The sequence below is a fragment of the Mesoplodon densirostris genome, chromosome 16, assembly GCF_025265405.1.
Source record: "Mesoplodon densirostris isolate mMesDen1 chromosome 16, mMesDen1 primary haplotype, whole genome shotgun sequence".
NCBI lineage: Eukaryota > Metazoa > Chordata > Mammalia > Artiodactyla > Ziphiidae > Mesoplodon > Mesoplodon densirostris.
The window spans coordinates 44,777,932-44,790,673 of NC_082676.1; positions in this window are offsets into that span (position 1 = coordinate 44,777,932).

Genomic DNA, 12,742 nt, shown 5'->3' on the forward strand with positions numbered 1-12,742 from the left:
AGATGAACTGTGGTACAACTGTAATGGAATGCTACGTAGCTACAAAAAAGAAGGAGGATTGAAAAAAAATAAGACGGAGGGGAAGAATGATATAGCTTTCTCTTGACGTTGAAAGATGCCCATGATACACTCACCATCGAAGAAAAAAAACAAGTTACAGACAGTATATTTAATAATTCGTTTTGAGTCTAAAACACAAAAAATAATAATTTCCACAGAATGGGAGATATATGATTTGCAAGTCATCTGATACAGGACTTGTAACCAGAATATATAAAGAACTCTTGTGGGACTTCCCTGGTGGTCCCGTGGTTAAGACTCTGCACTTCCCTATAGGGGTCCCGGGTTCCATCCCTGGTCAGGAACCTAAGATCCCACATGCCATGCAGCACTGCCAAAAAAGGAAAAAAACAACAATGACAAAACAAAACAGAATATATAAAGAACTCCTGTAACTCAATGGTAAAAAGAGAACCCAGTTTTCAAGTGGGCAAAGAATTTGAATAGGGCTTCCCTGGTGGCACAGTGGTTGAGAGTCCGCCTGCTGATGCAGGGGACACGGGTTCGTGCCCCGGTCCGGGAGGGTCCCACATTCCTCGGAGCAGCTGGGCCCATGAGCCATGGCCGCTGGGCCTATGTGTCCGGAGCCTCTGCTCTGCAACGGAAGAGGCCACAACAGTGAGAGACCCACATACGGCAAAAAAAAAAAAAAAAAAAAAAAAGAATTTGAATAGACATTTCTCCAAAGACAGTATATAAAATGGCCACTCAATACACGAAAATGTTCAACATTATTAGTCATTAGAGAAATACAAATCAAAACCAAAAGATACCACTTCCCACCCACGAGGATGGCTAGAAAAAAAAAGAAAGAAACTAAGTGTTCGTGAGAATGTGGAGAAATGGGAACTCTTGTACTTTGCCAGTGGGAATTTAATCTGGTGCAGCTACTGTGGAAAACAGTTTGACAGTTCCTCAAAAAAGTTAAACGTAGTTTCCATGTGACCTAGCGATTCCTAAGTCTAGAACCAAAAGAATTGAAAATATGTTCACAAAAAAACTTATACACGAGTGCTCATAACAGAATTATTCATATTAGCCAAAAACTGGAAACAATGCAAATGTCTACCAACTGATGAATGGATAAACAAAATGTGGTCTATTCATACAGTGGAATATTATTCAGTCATTAAAAAAAGAATGGAGTATTGGTACATTCTACAATGTTTGTCCATGGACAAACCTTGAAAACCATGATAAGTGAAACAAGTCAGGCACAAAAGGTCAGATATTGTATGATTGCATTTACATGAAATGTCCAGAATAGGCAAATCTATAGAGACAGAAAATTGATGAGTGGTTGTCAGGATGGGGGGAGTGGAGAATGTGGAGTGACTGCTCTTGGGTATAGAGATTTTTTTTGGAGTGATGAAATGTTCTGCACAACTTTCTGAATATATTTTTAAAAAACACTAAATGGTATGTGATTTATATCTGGAAAAAAAAGAAAGAAAAATGGAAGTTGAAATTATGGGTGTGTTTGTAAAAAAAAAAATCTGAAAGGACACACAACCAAACTCCAAACAGTGATTACCTCTGCAGAATACGAATTACACATTTCTGCATTATCTGGAAGAGGGTGTATAACTTGGGTAATTAAAAAAAATAAAAATATTAAAAATACAACAGAATAGAGGAAGTGTATTTGTTTATGGGAAAGCAATACTGATACACTTCATATTCTCTCTGTTGTGAGGAAATCCTGCTCAACCTGCAAGGCCACTTCCAGTGTCACCGCCCTGGAGAAGGCTTTTGCAGTCAGATTACCCATAATCTACTGCCAGGCAGTTACAACTTGACAAGCTGACTCTTGATAATTAGATGATATTAAACAGTCTTTTTCAAATTCAGTTAAAATCAGGTAAGTCAGACTGATTTCTTTGATTCTCCGTACAGCAGTTTCAATTTAGAGCTAACCAAATTCTTTTGTTTTGTTCTAAAATTTAAAAAAGAATATACATTTTTTAAAATTTAATTTAATTTTTTTATTAGTTTCTGCTTTATAACAAAGTGAATCCGTTATACATAAACATCTGTTCCCTTCCCTCTAAAAGAATATACATTTTAAAATTCAAACATCACAGAAGTGTATAAAGTAAAAGGATAAAAACTCTAGAATAACCACGGTTACCAGTTTGGAGCCATACGTTCTTCATGACAAAAAATTATTAGTTCTAGTAGTTAACCATACAGGTTTTATCTGTTTGGAAAAATTATAATTCTCCTCTCACCACGGAACATCTAATCCAGAATTAATAGTCAAATTAGCCACCTCCAGTGTGAAGGTTTTCCTTTACACCAGCTTCAAATTTTAGATGCTTGAGTTAGGGCTTAAGTTTATAGGAACTTTAAGTGTATCAGTAGCAACGAATAGAACACCTGGGATGAAAGGATTCAGGAAACAATCTCAGAGTCTCCATTGCTTGCATTATATTAGTTTATGTGTATGTTTCAGCAGGTGGGTATACTCATTTGTGTATTTATCATGTTCTGGTTTTCAGTTTAAAAAAACAAAAGAATTATACATATATATAATATATATATATATATTTTTCCCCACTTCTTTTCAAGGTTTATAAGGCTGAGGAACTATAAAGTACAAGTAAGCTCCAAAGAGTCTAGGAAGTCAGGGGCCCAATGCAGGAGAGAGCAGGTGATTCTCCTGAAGAGCTGGGCTGCAAAGATCTCAGGCTGGGACCACATGGGGAAGGCCTGAGGGGCAGGATGCACCTTACACACACATACACACACACACACACCCCTTCTTCCCTAGTCATGTTCGCCAGCTGCCTTCATCATAACTGAGACTGTCAGTTCTCTGAGGGCCCAGATCCTCTGAACTGTCTCTCCATTCCATCCCTTCTGTTAGAACCTCCATCAGTTTTCACCTGAACAATTTATTGCCACTGCAGCTCTTCTTTCCCTCAGTCCCCTCCCCCTAGAGAACCCTCAGTCCCCTCCCCCTAGAGAAGGTTCTACCTCCCAGGTACTACCACAGTAGCCTTGAGAAACCTGAGCACGTCTCTCTCACGCTTTTAAACCTCTGAGGATTCCCCTTTTGCACACACAAGATCGAGTCCGAGTTCCTTGGTATGGCTTTCAGGGGCCTTGTTGCCTCTCTGTGCCCCATGGTCTAACCTACCGAATGTCTCCTCAGTGGGCAAACAGAACAAGCATCTAGAGAAAAGTTTATGAAACACAAAGTGCTGGCCATACTCACACCCCTTTCTGAGGAAAGCAGCTTCAGTAGGTGGTTTTTGTATGATGTCGTATTGGCTGCATCAGATGAACAGTGTGAAACAGATTCTGTTGGCGTGGTGATGGCTGACTGGACCTGAGGTGATGCCTGGGGCAAAGATGGCCACGGATAGACTGGCCCCAACAGATGCAGCTCTCTCCAGGATGGCTTGGTTGTTCCATTTATGAATTATTCCACACAGGGTCATGAAAATGGACTCAAACATATCACGTCACAGAGGAGTGACAAATGAGATCTCAGATTGGGAAGTTCCAGATTACACACAACCCATGCAACTAAGACTGAGCCAGTGGGCTGGATGCCTCAAGTCTGTGTGTCCTCTGTGGGGTAAAATGATCTTAATGATGTCTTATTTTTCCGTAGGTTCATCTGAAAACGACGAGAGAGAATTTTCTCTTGCTCCACTCAAGAGAGCAAACAGGACTTTGTATCACACTTTTTGGTATCTTCATCACTGCTCATTCCATGGTCCAAGCCATCACCATCTTGTGCCCAGATTTTTTTTTTTGCATCAGATTATTTTATATTTTTTATAAATATATCAATGCAAATAATACTGTAATCCATGTTCCCTTCTCCTCGTGCCCTAGAAGCAATAATTACAATTGTTTGAGTGTAATGATGTTTTTATATTTTAGTATGTATAAGTATCACAATATATATATCTATATATGTGTGATATTTATGACTTTTAATTGACATAAAATGATTTCAAAACTGTATAAAATGTTCTGCACTTTGGTAACTCAATATTATGTCTATGAGATCAATCAAAGTGAATATATATAATTCTGGTTTATTCATTTTGATAGCTGTATAATATTCCATTGTTTGGATATGCTCATATGCAGTCTTCCTTTTCTGATAGATGTTGAGTTGCAATGTTTCAGTAAAAATCCCAGTATATGTCTTTTTGTATATTCTTTATAAATTCCCTTATGGTATACCTCCAAGGATAAATTTTAAGTCATAAGGCATACACATCTTCAAAGACAATATATAATAATACCTGATAATAAATTGTCTTTCAGAGTAGTTATGGCAATTCTACCAATTCTCCTTTTCTTTATTTGTCAATATCTCACTTTTTTTTCCCTTGATGATGTTGTTGACTGAAAAAACACTGCACACAGTAAAAGCAGTGAGTTTTAGTTTTTGGGGTTTTAAAAATTTATTTATTTATTTATTTATTTATTTATTTAGGCTGTGTTGGTCTTCGTTTCTGTGTGTGGGCTTTCTCTAGTTGCGGCGAGTGGGGTTACTCTTCATCGCGGTGCGTGGGCCTCTCACTGTCACGGCCTCTCTTGTTGCGGAGCACAGGCTCCAGACGCGCAGCCTCAGTAGTTGTGGCACACGGGCCTAGTTACTCCGCGGCATGTGGGATCTTCCCAGACCAGGGCTCGAACCCGTGTCCCCTGCATTGGCAGGCAGATTCTCAACCACTGTGCCACCAGGGAAGCCCAAGTTTCAGTTTTATTGGCGGATCTTATTGAGAACTATGGCCCAGGAGACAGTCTTTCAGATTGCTCTGAAGAGGTAGGGGAGGAGCCAGTATATATGTGATTTTTTTGCCTGGGAAAGACATGTAGTCAAGCATACATCTTGGTAAAAGATTACTAATCTAATCATAAAACCCAGATATCTCAAGTTAATGATCTTAGTATTTTCTATGTCTGGGAAGATGCAAGAATCTGGGGTCACTGACATTCTCCCTTAGATATGCATCTTAATTATCTATATCCAAAACACAGAAAGCTCCACCTTACTTTTCTCCTTCTGGAATTCCCTTCCAGGTGCACTGTCTGTGGGCAACTGCAGTGGGTTGCAACTTAACCCTTATAGAACTGGAATGGTGGGGGGCAACATTCTTTGTTTACCTTGTAATGTCCAGTTTTGTCTATTAAGCCATATATGTAAATATATATATATATATATGTCTTATTAACTTAATTTCCCTTCTCTGATAGACCTAGTGGCAGGGCAGGAATAAAGATGCAGATGTAGAGAATGGACTTGAGGACAAGGTGGGGGAAGGGGAGGCTGGGACGTAGTGAGAGAGCGGCATGGACATATACACACTACCAAATGTAAAATAGATAGCTAGTGGGAAGCTGCTGCAAAGCACAGAGAGATCAGCTCGATGTATTGTGACCACCTAGAGGGGTGGGATAGGGAGGGTGGGAGGGAGGCTCAAGAAGGAGAGGATATGGGGATATATGTATACATATAGCTGATTCACTTTGTTGTACAGCAGAAACTAACACAACATTGTAAAGCAATTATACTCCAATAAAGATGTATAAAAAATTTCCCTTCTTTTACAAAGTTATAACAGATGATAAAGTAGGAGATTTAGATCACTGGCTTATTATAAAAAGCTATAGTTCAGGAACAGTCAGATGGAAAAATTGCACAGGGGAGGGTATGAGGAGAGAGTTTCCCTGCCCTCTCCAGGCACCTCCACATGTTCACCAAACCAGAAGCCCCTTGTGCCCAGATTTTGTGGCAGTTTCCTAACTAATGGGTCCTGCTTCCAACCTTGCCTCTGCTACAGTCAGAGGGGTCCTTTAAAAATATGTCAGATCACGTCACTTTCTTGCTCAAAACCTTCCAGTGGTTCTTCATGTCACTCAGAATACCAGCCAAAGTTCTCACCATGTCCCACAAAGGCTTAACTCATCAGACATCTCATCATCTGTTTGAGCTCATCTCCCTCCAGCTTACTCCTTTCCTGGCCTCACTGCTGTCCCGGCCCTTTGATCATCCATCACTCCTTTGCCTCAGGGCACTTGTTCTCCTGCAGGCTCCTTCCCTCATCTCCTTTGCACTTATAAACTGCTTCTACTATCTAATTTCCTTATTCATCCAGTTTATTGTCCATCTTCCCTACTGGAATGTAAACTCCACTTAGGCTGTTGTTGTTTACTGCTGTACGCCCAGTACCTAGAACAGTGCTTGGAGCAGAGTGGATAAATATTGAATCAGTAAATGTTTACTGAATGAATGAATGCTCGGGGCTGCCCTTGTCCCTAAGGATAGTTAAGAGGCTTTTGCTTTCCAAGGTCTAGGCTCTCAGAAGCAAAAAGCTGTATCATCCAAAACAGAGAGGTTGAAGGAGTTGAAAGAAGAGGGCTGGGGGCTTCCCTGGTGGCACAGTGGTTAAGAATCTGCCTGCCAATGAAGGGGACATAGGTTCGAGCCCTGGTCCGGGAAGATCCCACATGCCACGGAGCAACTAGGCCCGTGTGCCACAACTACTGAGCTTGTGCTCTAGAGCCCAAGAGCCACAACTACTGAGCCCCCACGCTTAGAGCCCATGCTCTGCAACAAGAGAAGCCACCGCAATGAGAAGCCTGCACACTGCAGCAAGAGTAGCCCCCGCTCACTACAACTAGAGAAAGCCCGTGGACAGCAACGGAAAACCAACACAGCCAAAAATAAATAAATAAAATAAATAAATAGGTTTCAAAAAATCTATTTGTTTTCATTTCAGGATGTTAATATCTATTTTTAAAAAAGAAAGAAGACGGCTTCCCTGGTGGCGCAGTGGTTGAGAGTCCGCCTGCCGATGCAGGGGACACAGGTTCGTGCCCCGGTCTGGGAAGATCCCACATGCCACGGAGCGGCTGGGCCCGTGAGCCATGGCCACTGAGCCTGCGCGTTCGGAGCCTGTGCTCCACAACGGGAGGGGCCACAGCAGTGAGAAGCCCGTGTACCACCACCACCACAACAACAACAACAAAAAACCAAACAAACAAAAAAAAAGAGGGCTGAGTTCCCAGAGCCAGGAATTTATTTAATGACTATATAGAATGACATAATACACTGGGGGCAGGTAAGCAATCTGTTGGCTCCTTCCAAACTGTGAACTGGAGAATAGAGAGAGAATTGGCCAGTTATAAGAGAGGGGAGGGCAGTTCAGACATTCATAGAAATATGTGTCATGAGAGATATAAATATGAGCTCCGTGAATGAGGAACAACAATAACTTGGAGGGCGGCATCCATTCCTAATGGCCTCTCTAGCCCCAGTCCACATGGACTCTCACGCTGAAACTTTTCTCTCCTGTGGCTCTTGGATGAATAAAATATTGACTAGGCAAGGGTGTGGCAGCAGGAAGCTTCTGGGCGCTCAGGGACCAGCGGGCCTCTGGCTGATGTAATTGGCATCAGGAAATACAGGCTGGGGCCTCCCAGCCTCCCACATGAATCCACCAGGCCCAACTGCCTCGAAACCCAAGACAAATCAGGGCAAAGTTCTCTTTTCAGATTCACACAGAAGATCCACTGGTGCAAATGCTGCTGGCTGCCATCAGCTGCTGTCTCCCGGCCCAGGCTCCTCACCCACGACTTCCTCTTGGGTGTATCAACACAAGCTGCTTTGGTCAGGATGGTTCTGACACAAGTATCTGGGTCACCGCAGGGCTCTTTCCCCTTCTTCCCACCTGCCAGGAGGTTAGGAGGAGAAACTCTCCAGAGGACGAGTTGAAGCCTCAGGGGAGAGGAGGTCACTAAGGCCACCACCCTATTCCAAGGCCCTTATGATCTCATGGCTAGGTGGGAAGGCCACCACCCTATTCCAAGGCCCTTATGATCTCATGGCTAACCTCATTCTAAGGTTCTAGAAACTCTACCTGGGTTTTCCCTTTACCTGGAGGGAGGGTTGAGCTGAACACACCACAGGTAGGGATCTTCTAAGGATGGCACCCCTTGGACATTCACCTGTAGTCCATGGGGCCCCCCATTGTCCCTGATTGACCTCACTTCGAGGGCTCCATTTCCAGCATCTGGGTGTGGGGTTCATTTTTGTGGCCAACAGAGCATGCAGTTCAGGGCCAGCAATCTGGGAATCAGTTCTGGGCCGTATTGTCTTGCTACGTTGTGCCAGTGAATCTCTTCACCTCTCTGGGCCTTGGTTCCTTCTTCTGTACATCGCCCAGACTTCCATGGGACTCACCAATCTGTGAGCTCAAATAGGATCATATTCATCTTCATACCCCCATGTTGTTGCTCTATGACCCCCACCTGCTAGTACAAGATCTCCAGCTTCCTGCAAATCTTCTGTGCTATTTCAGAAAGTCTCATTCCCTGGCGTGTAAGCTGCTCCAGGCTTCATACCTTGGCTGCTATAACCTAGATAATAGCCACTGTGTATAAGAAGGATCTCTACTCCCCTCTGACAGCTAAGACTTCATTCCTGGGTCAAGCTCATTGGCGTATGAGTCTCCCTCCACCTTCAGGAAGCTCCTCTGTTCCCTCTTGAAAAGGTCTTCTATAGGGTCACCTCAGAAGTTTTCCAGGCATGCCCGGTCATTCTTGAACTTCCAAAGTGGCCACAACCCAAGTTTGGCCTGTTTTGTGTACAATGAAGATATCAGTAACGCCTGCCTGATAAAATTTTTTCCAACAAGGAAAAATTTGTTAAAACAAGGAAAATGACTCCCTGCCATCACTATACCTCAGTGGGAAAAAAGAAAACATTTCCCATCTTCTCACTGGGTAGCTTGAGTCCATCTAGAAAATAGGTCAAGAGAATTCCCTGGTGGTACAGTGGTTAGGACTCCGCGCCTTCACTCCTGGGGGTCCAGGTTTGATCTCTGGTCGGGGAACTAAGATCCCACAAGCCGTGCCGCATGGCCAAAAAAAAAGAAAAAAGAGAAACAGAACCTGGAAGACTGGTTATTGTAGGATGTGTTTGCACTGTCTGAAGTGTTTGGGGGAATATCTAAATCATCAGGAAGGCCTCCTCCTAGGTCTCACGACCAATCAGACTCTCCTCAACCCCTTCTGCCGCCCCTCCTCCAGCTGAATATTCCTGAACCTCCTTCAGAAACTATGGGCGACTCCCTTCAAGGCTTCGGATGACTCCTTATGAATTTGGAGGGTCTTGGCCAAATCTCACATTGTGGTAAGTAATAGGAGCCCACTTGAACTGGCTAAAATTAAAAGAATAAATTTGTTTAAAGAATATCACAAAACCCTTAGGGGAACCCCCCAAAACAACTGGGTCTTCTGGGTAGCTGGAGAGGGCACCCCATCTTCCCCCATTCTTCCCTTCCTCTCTGCAGGCCACCATTCTCCGCATCTTCAACAAAGCTCGAAAAAGTTTGCCCTTTATTGACCAGCTCATCCCAACTTTATATATAGTTAATCGAAAAGACCATGGGGGCTAAGATCTCTGAATTTCCACGCTTTTAGGAGGGTGAATCTGATTGACCCAGCTAGAGTCAAATGTCAACCCCACAGTAACCAGCTGAGGCCAAGGGAACAGAGTCACATCCTAAATATAAACCAGCATCTGGCCACCTCCTCCTCAATCCCTGGGTGGGGAAGTAGTCCTCAAGCAGAGGTTGTGGGGCTAGGGTGAGGGAGAAACGCCGAAAGTTCTTTGTTTCTTGGGGTAAATTTCAGTCTTACAACATAATTGGCTCAAACTTTCTTTAGCCTCATGTCCCACTTTTTCTTCCTCTATCTCTCATCAGCCTATCCCACTTGCCTGAAATGTGCATTCCCCATCACCACGTGTCAAAATCTGCCCAAGATCTTCTCTAAGCCTTTAAAATAAATAAATAAATAAATTTGGGCTTCTCTGGTGCAGCGTTTGAGAGTCCGCCTGCCGATGCAGGGGACACGGGTTCATGCCCCGGTCCGGGAAGATCCCACATGCCGTGGAGCGGCTAGGCCCGTGAACCGTGGCCGCTGAGCTTGCGCGTCCGGAGCCTGTGCTCCGCAACGGGAGAGGCCACAACAATGAGAGGCCCGCGTACCGCAAAATAAATAAATAAATAAATTTATTTATTTATTTTTGGCTGTGTTGGGTCTTCGTTGCTGCGCACAGGTTTTCTCTAGTTGCGGCGAGCGGAGGCTACTCTTCATCGTGGTGCGCGGGCTTCTCATTGCGGTGGCTTCTCTTTGTTGTGGAGCACGGGCTCTAGGCGTGCGGGTTTCAGTAGTTGTGGCTCGCAGTCTCTAGAGCGCAGGCTCAGTAGTTGTGGCGCATGACAGGTTTAGTTGCTCTGCAGCATGTGGGATCTTCCCAGATCAGGGCTCAAACCTGTGTCCCCTGCATTGGCAGGCAGATTCTTACCCACTGCACCACCAGGGAAGCCTTTCTCTAAGGCTTTATGCCAACTTCTCCATGCCATACTTTATGATAGTTTCCACTAGAAGTGTAGTAAAAACAATTTCAGATTTGAAAGATCTCCTGAATATCACCTAATTCAACCCTCCCTCGCCTCACACAAGTCCCTTATGTATTACCTCCCACTAAATCTTCAACCAGGCCCCGCTCACACACCTCCAGAGCTGGGGTGCTCACGACTTCTCAAAGAGATCCATTGTGTCTCCGGCGTCTCTGCCTGTAGGAAAACGCTTTCTTGTATTACATGCCAATTTGCCTTCCTGTGACTTCCATGCTTTAGACTTGGTTCTGCCCTGTGGAAATGCCTAGGACTAATCTTTTCACCTTTCCACCCGGAAAGCCCTCAGAAATTTGGATATGGCTCATGTCAACCCTTAGTCTTCTCTCTTCCAGGCTGAACATCCTCAGTTATGTCCAATATTCCCCATAAAACAGTCTCAAGTCCTCTGACCATTCCAGGAGGAGCACATTTCAACTACCCTCCTAAAATCTGGTGCCTCAAAATAAATACAACAGGGATATTCAAGGAAATCTTTAAATTAAAAAAGAAGGAAGAAAATAAATTAAATCTCCAACATAATAAGAATTTGGTTATATCGATTAAACAAATCGATTTTAAACAATACTATGCAGCCTTTATCAAAATATGGTAGATTTACATATACTAGCATAGAAAGATTGTCATGGTAGGAAAAAAGCAAGTTATAGAGCAGTGTGTGTTACATCTTATTTGTCTGCTAGGCAGGAAGTCTGTCTTTCTCAGCTTCTCTCTCCCCCATCTCTCTGCCTCTTAAACATTTCTTTTTTTCGTGTATATATAAAACAAATTGGGGGGAAGATAATGACTGAACTCTGCATAGTTATTTCTAAATTCTAGAGATGTCTTGAGTTATTTCTAGAATATAGAGGATAAGGGATCTTTCATGCTATGATTGTTATGTCTGTAATGTTTTTTTGTTTTTCTTTTTGTAAAGAACACATATTACTTTCATAACCAGAAAACAACAACAACACTAATAAAGGATCTGCAATGCTTTGGTGAGCTCTGAATATCAGGGTGTTGATCTATTTCCTCCTTCACATTCTTTTCATTTATTCATTCAACCAACGCTCTCTAAGGCCTTCTCTGTGCCAGACCTGGTGCTGGGCCTTGGGCTCTTAGAGGCTAGTGATGTGTAATTCCACCTGTGAGAAGCTCATAGATGTCAGAGAAAACCTAGCATGATAAATGCTAGAACAGAGGAAATCACAGAGCTGAGGGATCAGAGTGGGGGGACTTCCTGGAGTCTTGAAGATAATAGTGTTTGTTGGCCATAAAGGGCTTTTGGGTGATTGAGAGCAGCCTTGCAAAGGCCTGGAGGCAGGGAGAGCTGTGCTGTCGTCCGTCCACCCCCTCCACCTTCTTCCCTCTAGTCCAAGCCACCACCATCCCTCACCATCCTCTGCAGCATTCTTCCCCTCCAGTCTATTCAACCTAGCAGCCAGAGTAATCTTTCAAAAACACAAAGGCAACCATGTCATCCCCCTGCTCAAAACTAATCTTGTGGCTTCCTCTTTCTATTAGGAGAAAAAGTCCAAAAATCCTCCACATGACCCATGACCCAGATCTTGCACTCAAGCCATCAGGAAATCTGTTGGTTTCAAAACATACCTTGACTCTGACTGCCTCTTACCATCTTCACTGTAGCCACTGGTGCAAACCACCATTGTCTCTCTCCTGGGAATGACCTGCAGGAGCCTTCTCACTGTCCCTCTGATTCCACCTCCCGAGCCCATCTGCCCTCACCTTAGGCAGAGTCATCATGTCAGTCCTCCAGTCTAAACCTTCCAGTGGCTCCTATCTCACCCAGAGCCAAAGCTAAAGGCCTTATAGTGGCCCACAGGCCCTGCATATCAGGCGTTTCATTGCCCCTCTGACATCACCTCTTCCAGCCCTTCTCTCGCCCAGCCACTGGCCTCCTTACTCTTTCGCCATCACATCAGGCGTGCTGTGTCTTGGGGCCTTTGCTCTGGGTGTTTCTCTGTTTGGAATGCTGTTCCCCCAGATGATCACATGACTCCCTCCCTCCTCATCTTCAAAACAGCTCTGGTGATCTCTATCTCTGCCTCAGAATCCTCCATTCCCCAAGTTCTGCCCTCACCCCGAGTCTCTTTCTCTCTCTGGGTCTTACGGCAGGAGTTCACTCACTAGGGTTTCTCACATTTGCCCCAGATACAAAGATGAAACTTCCTGGCATTTGGGATGGTGAAAGGTGGTTAAGAGTGTGAGAGCTGTGGCCATGA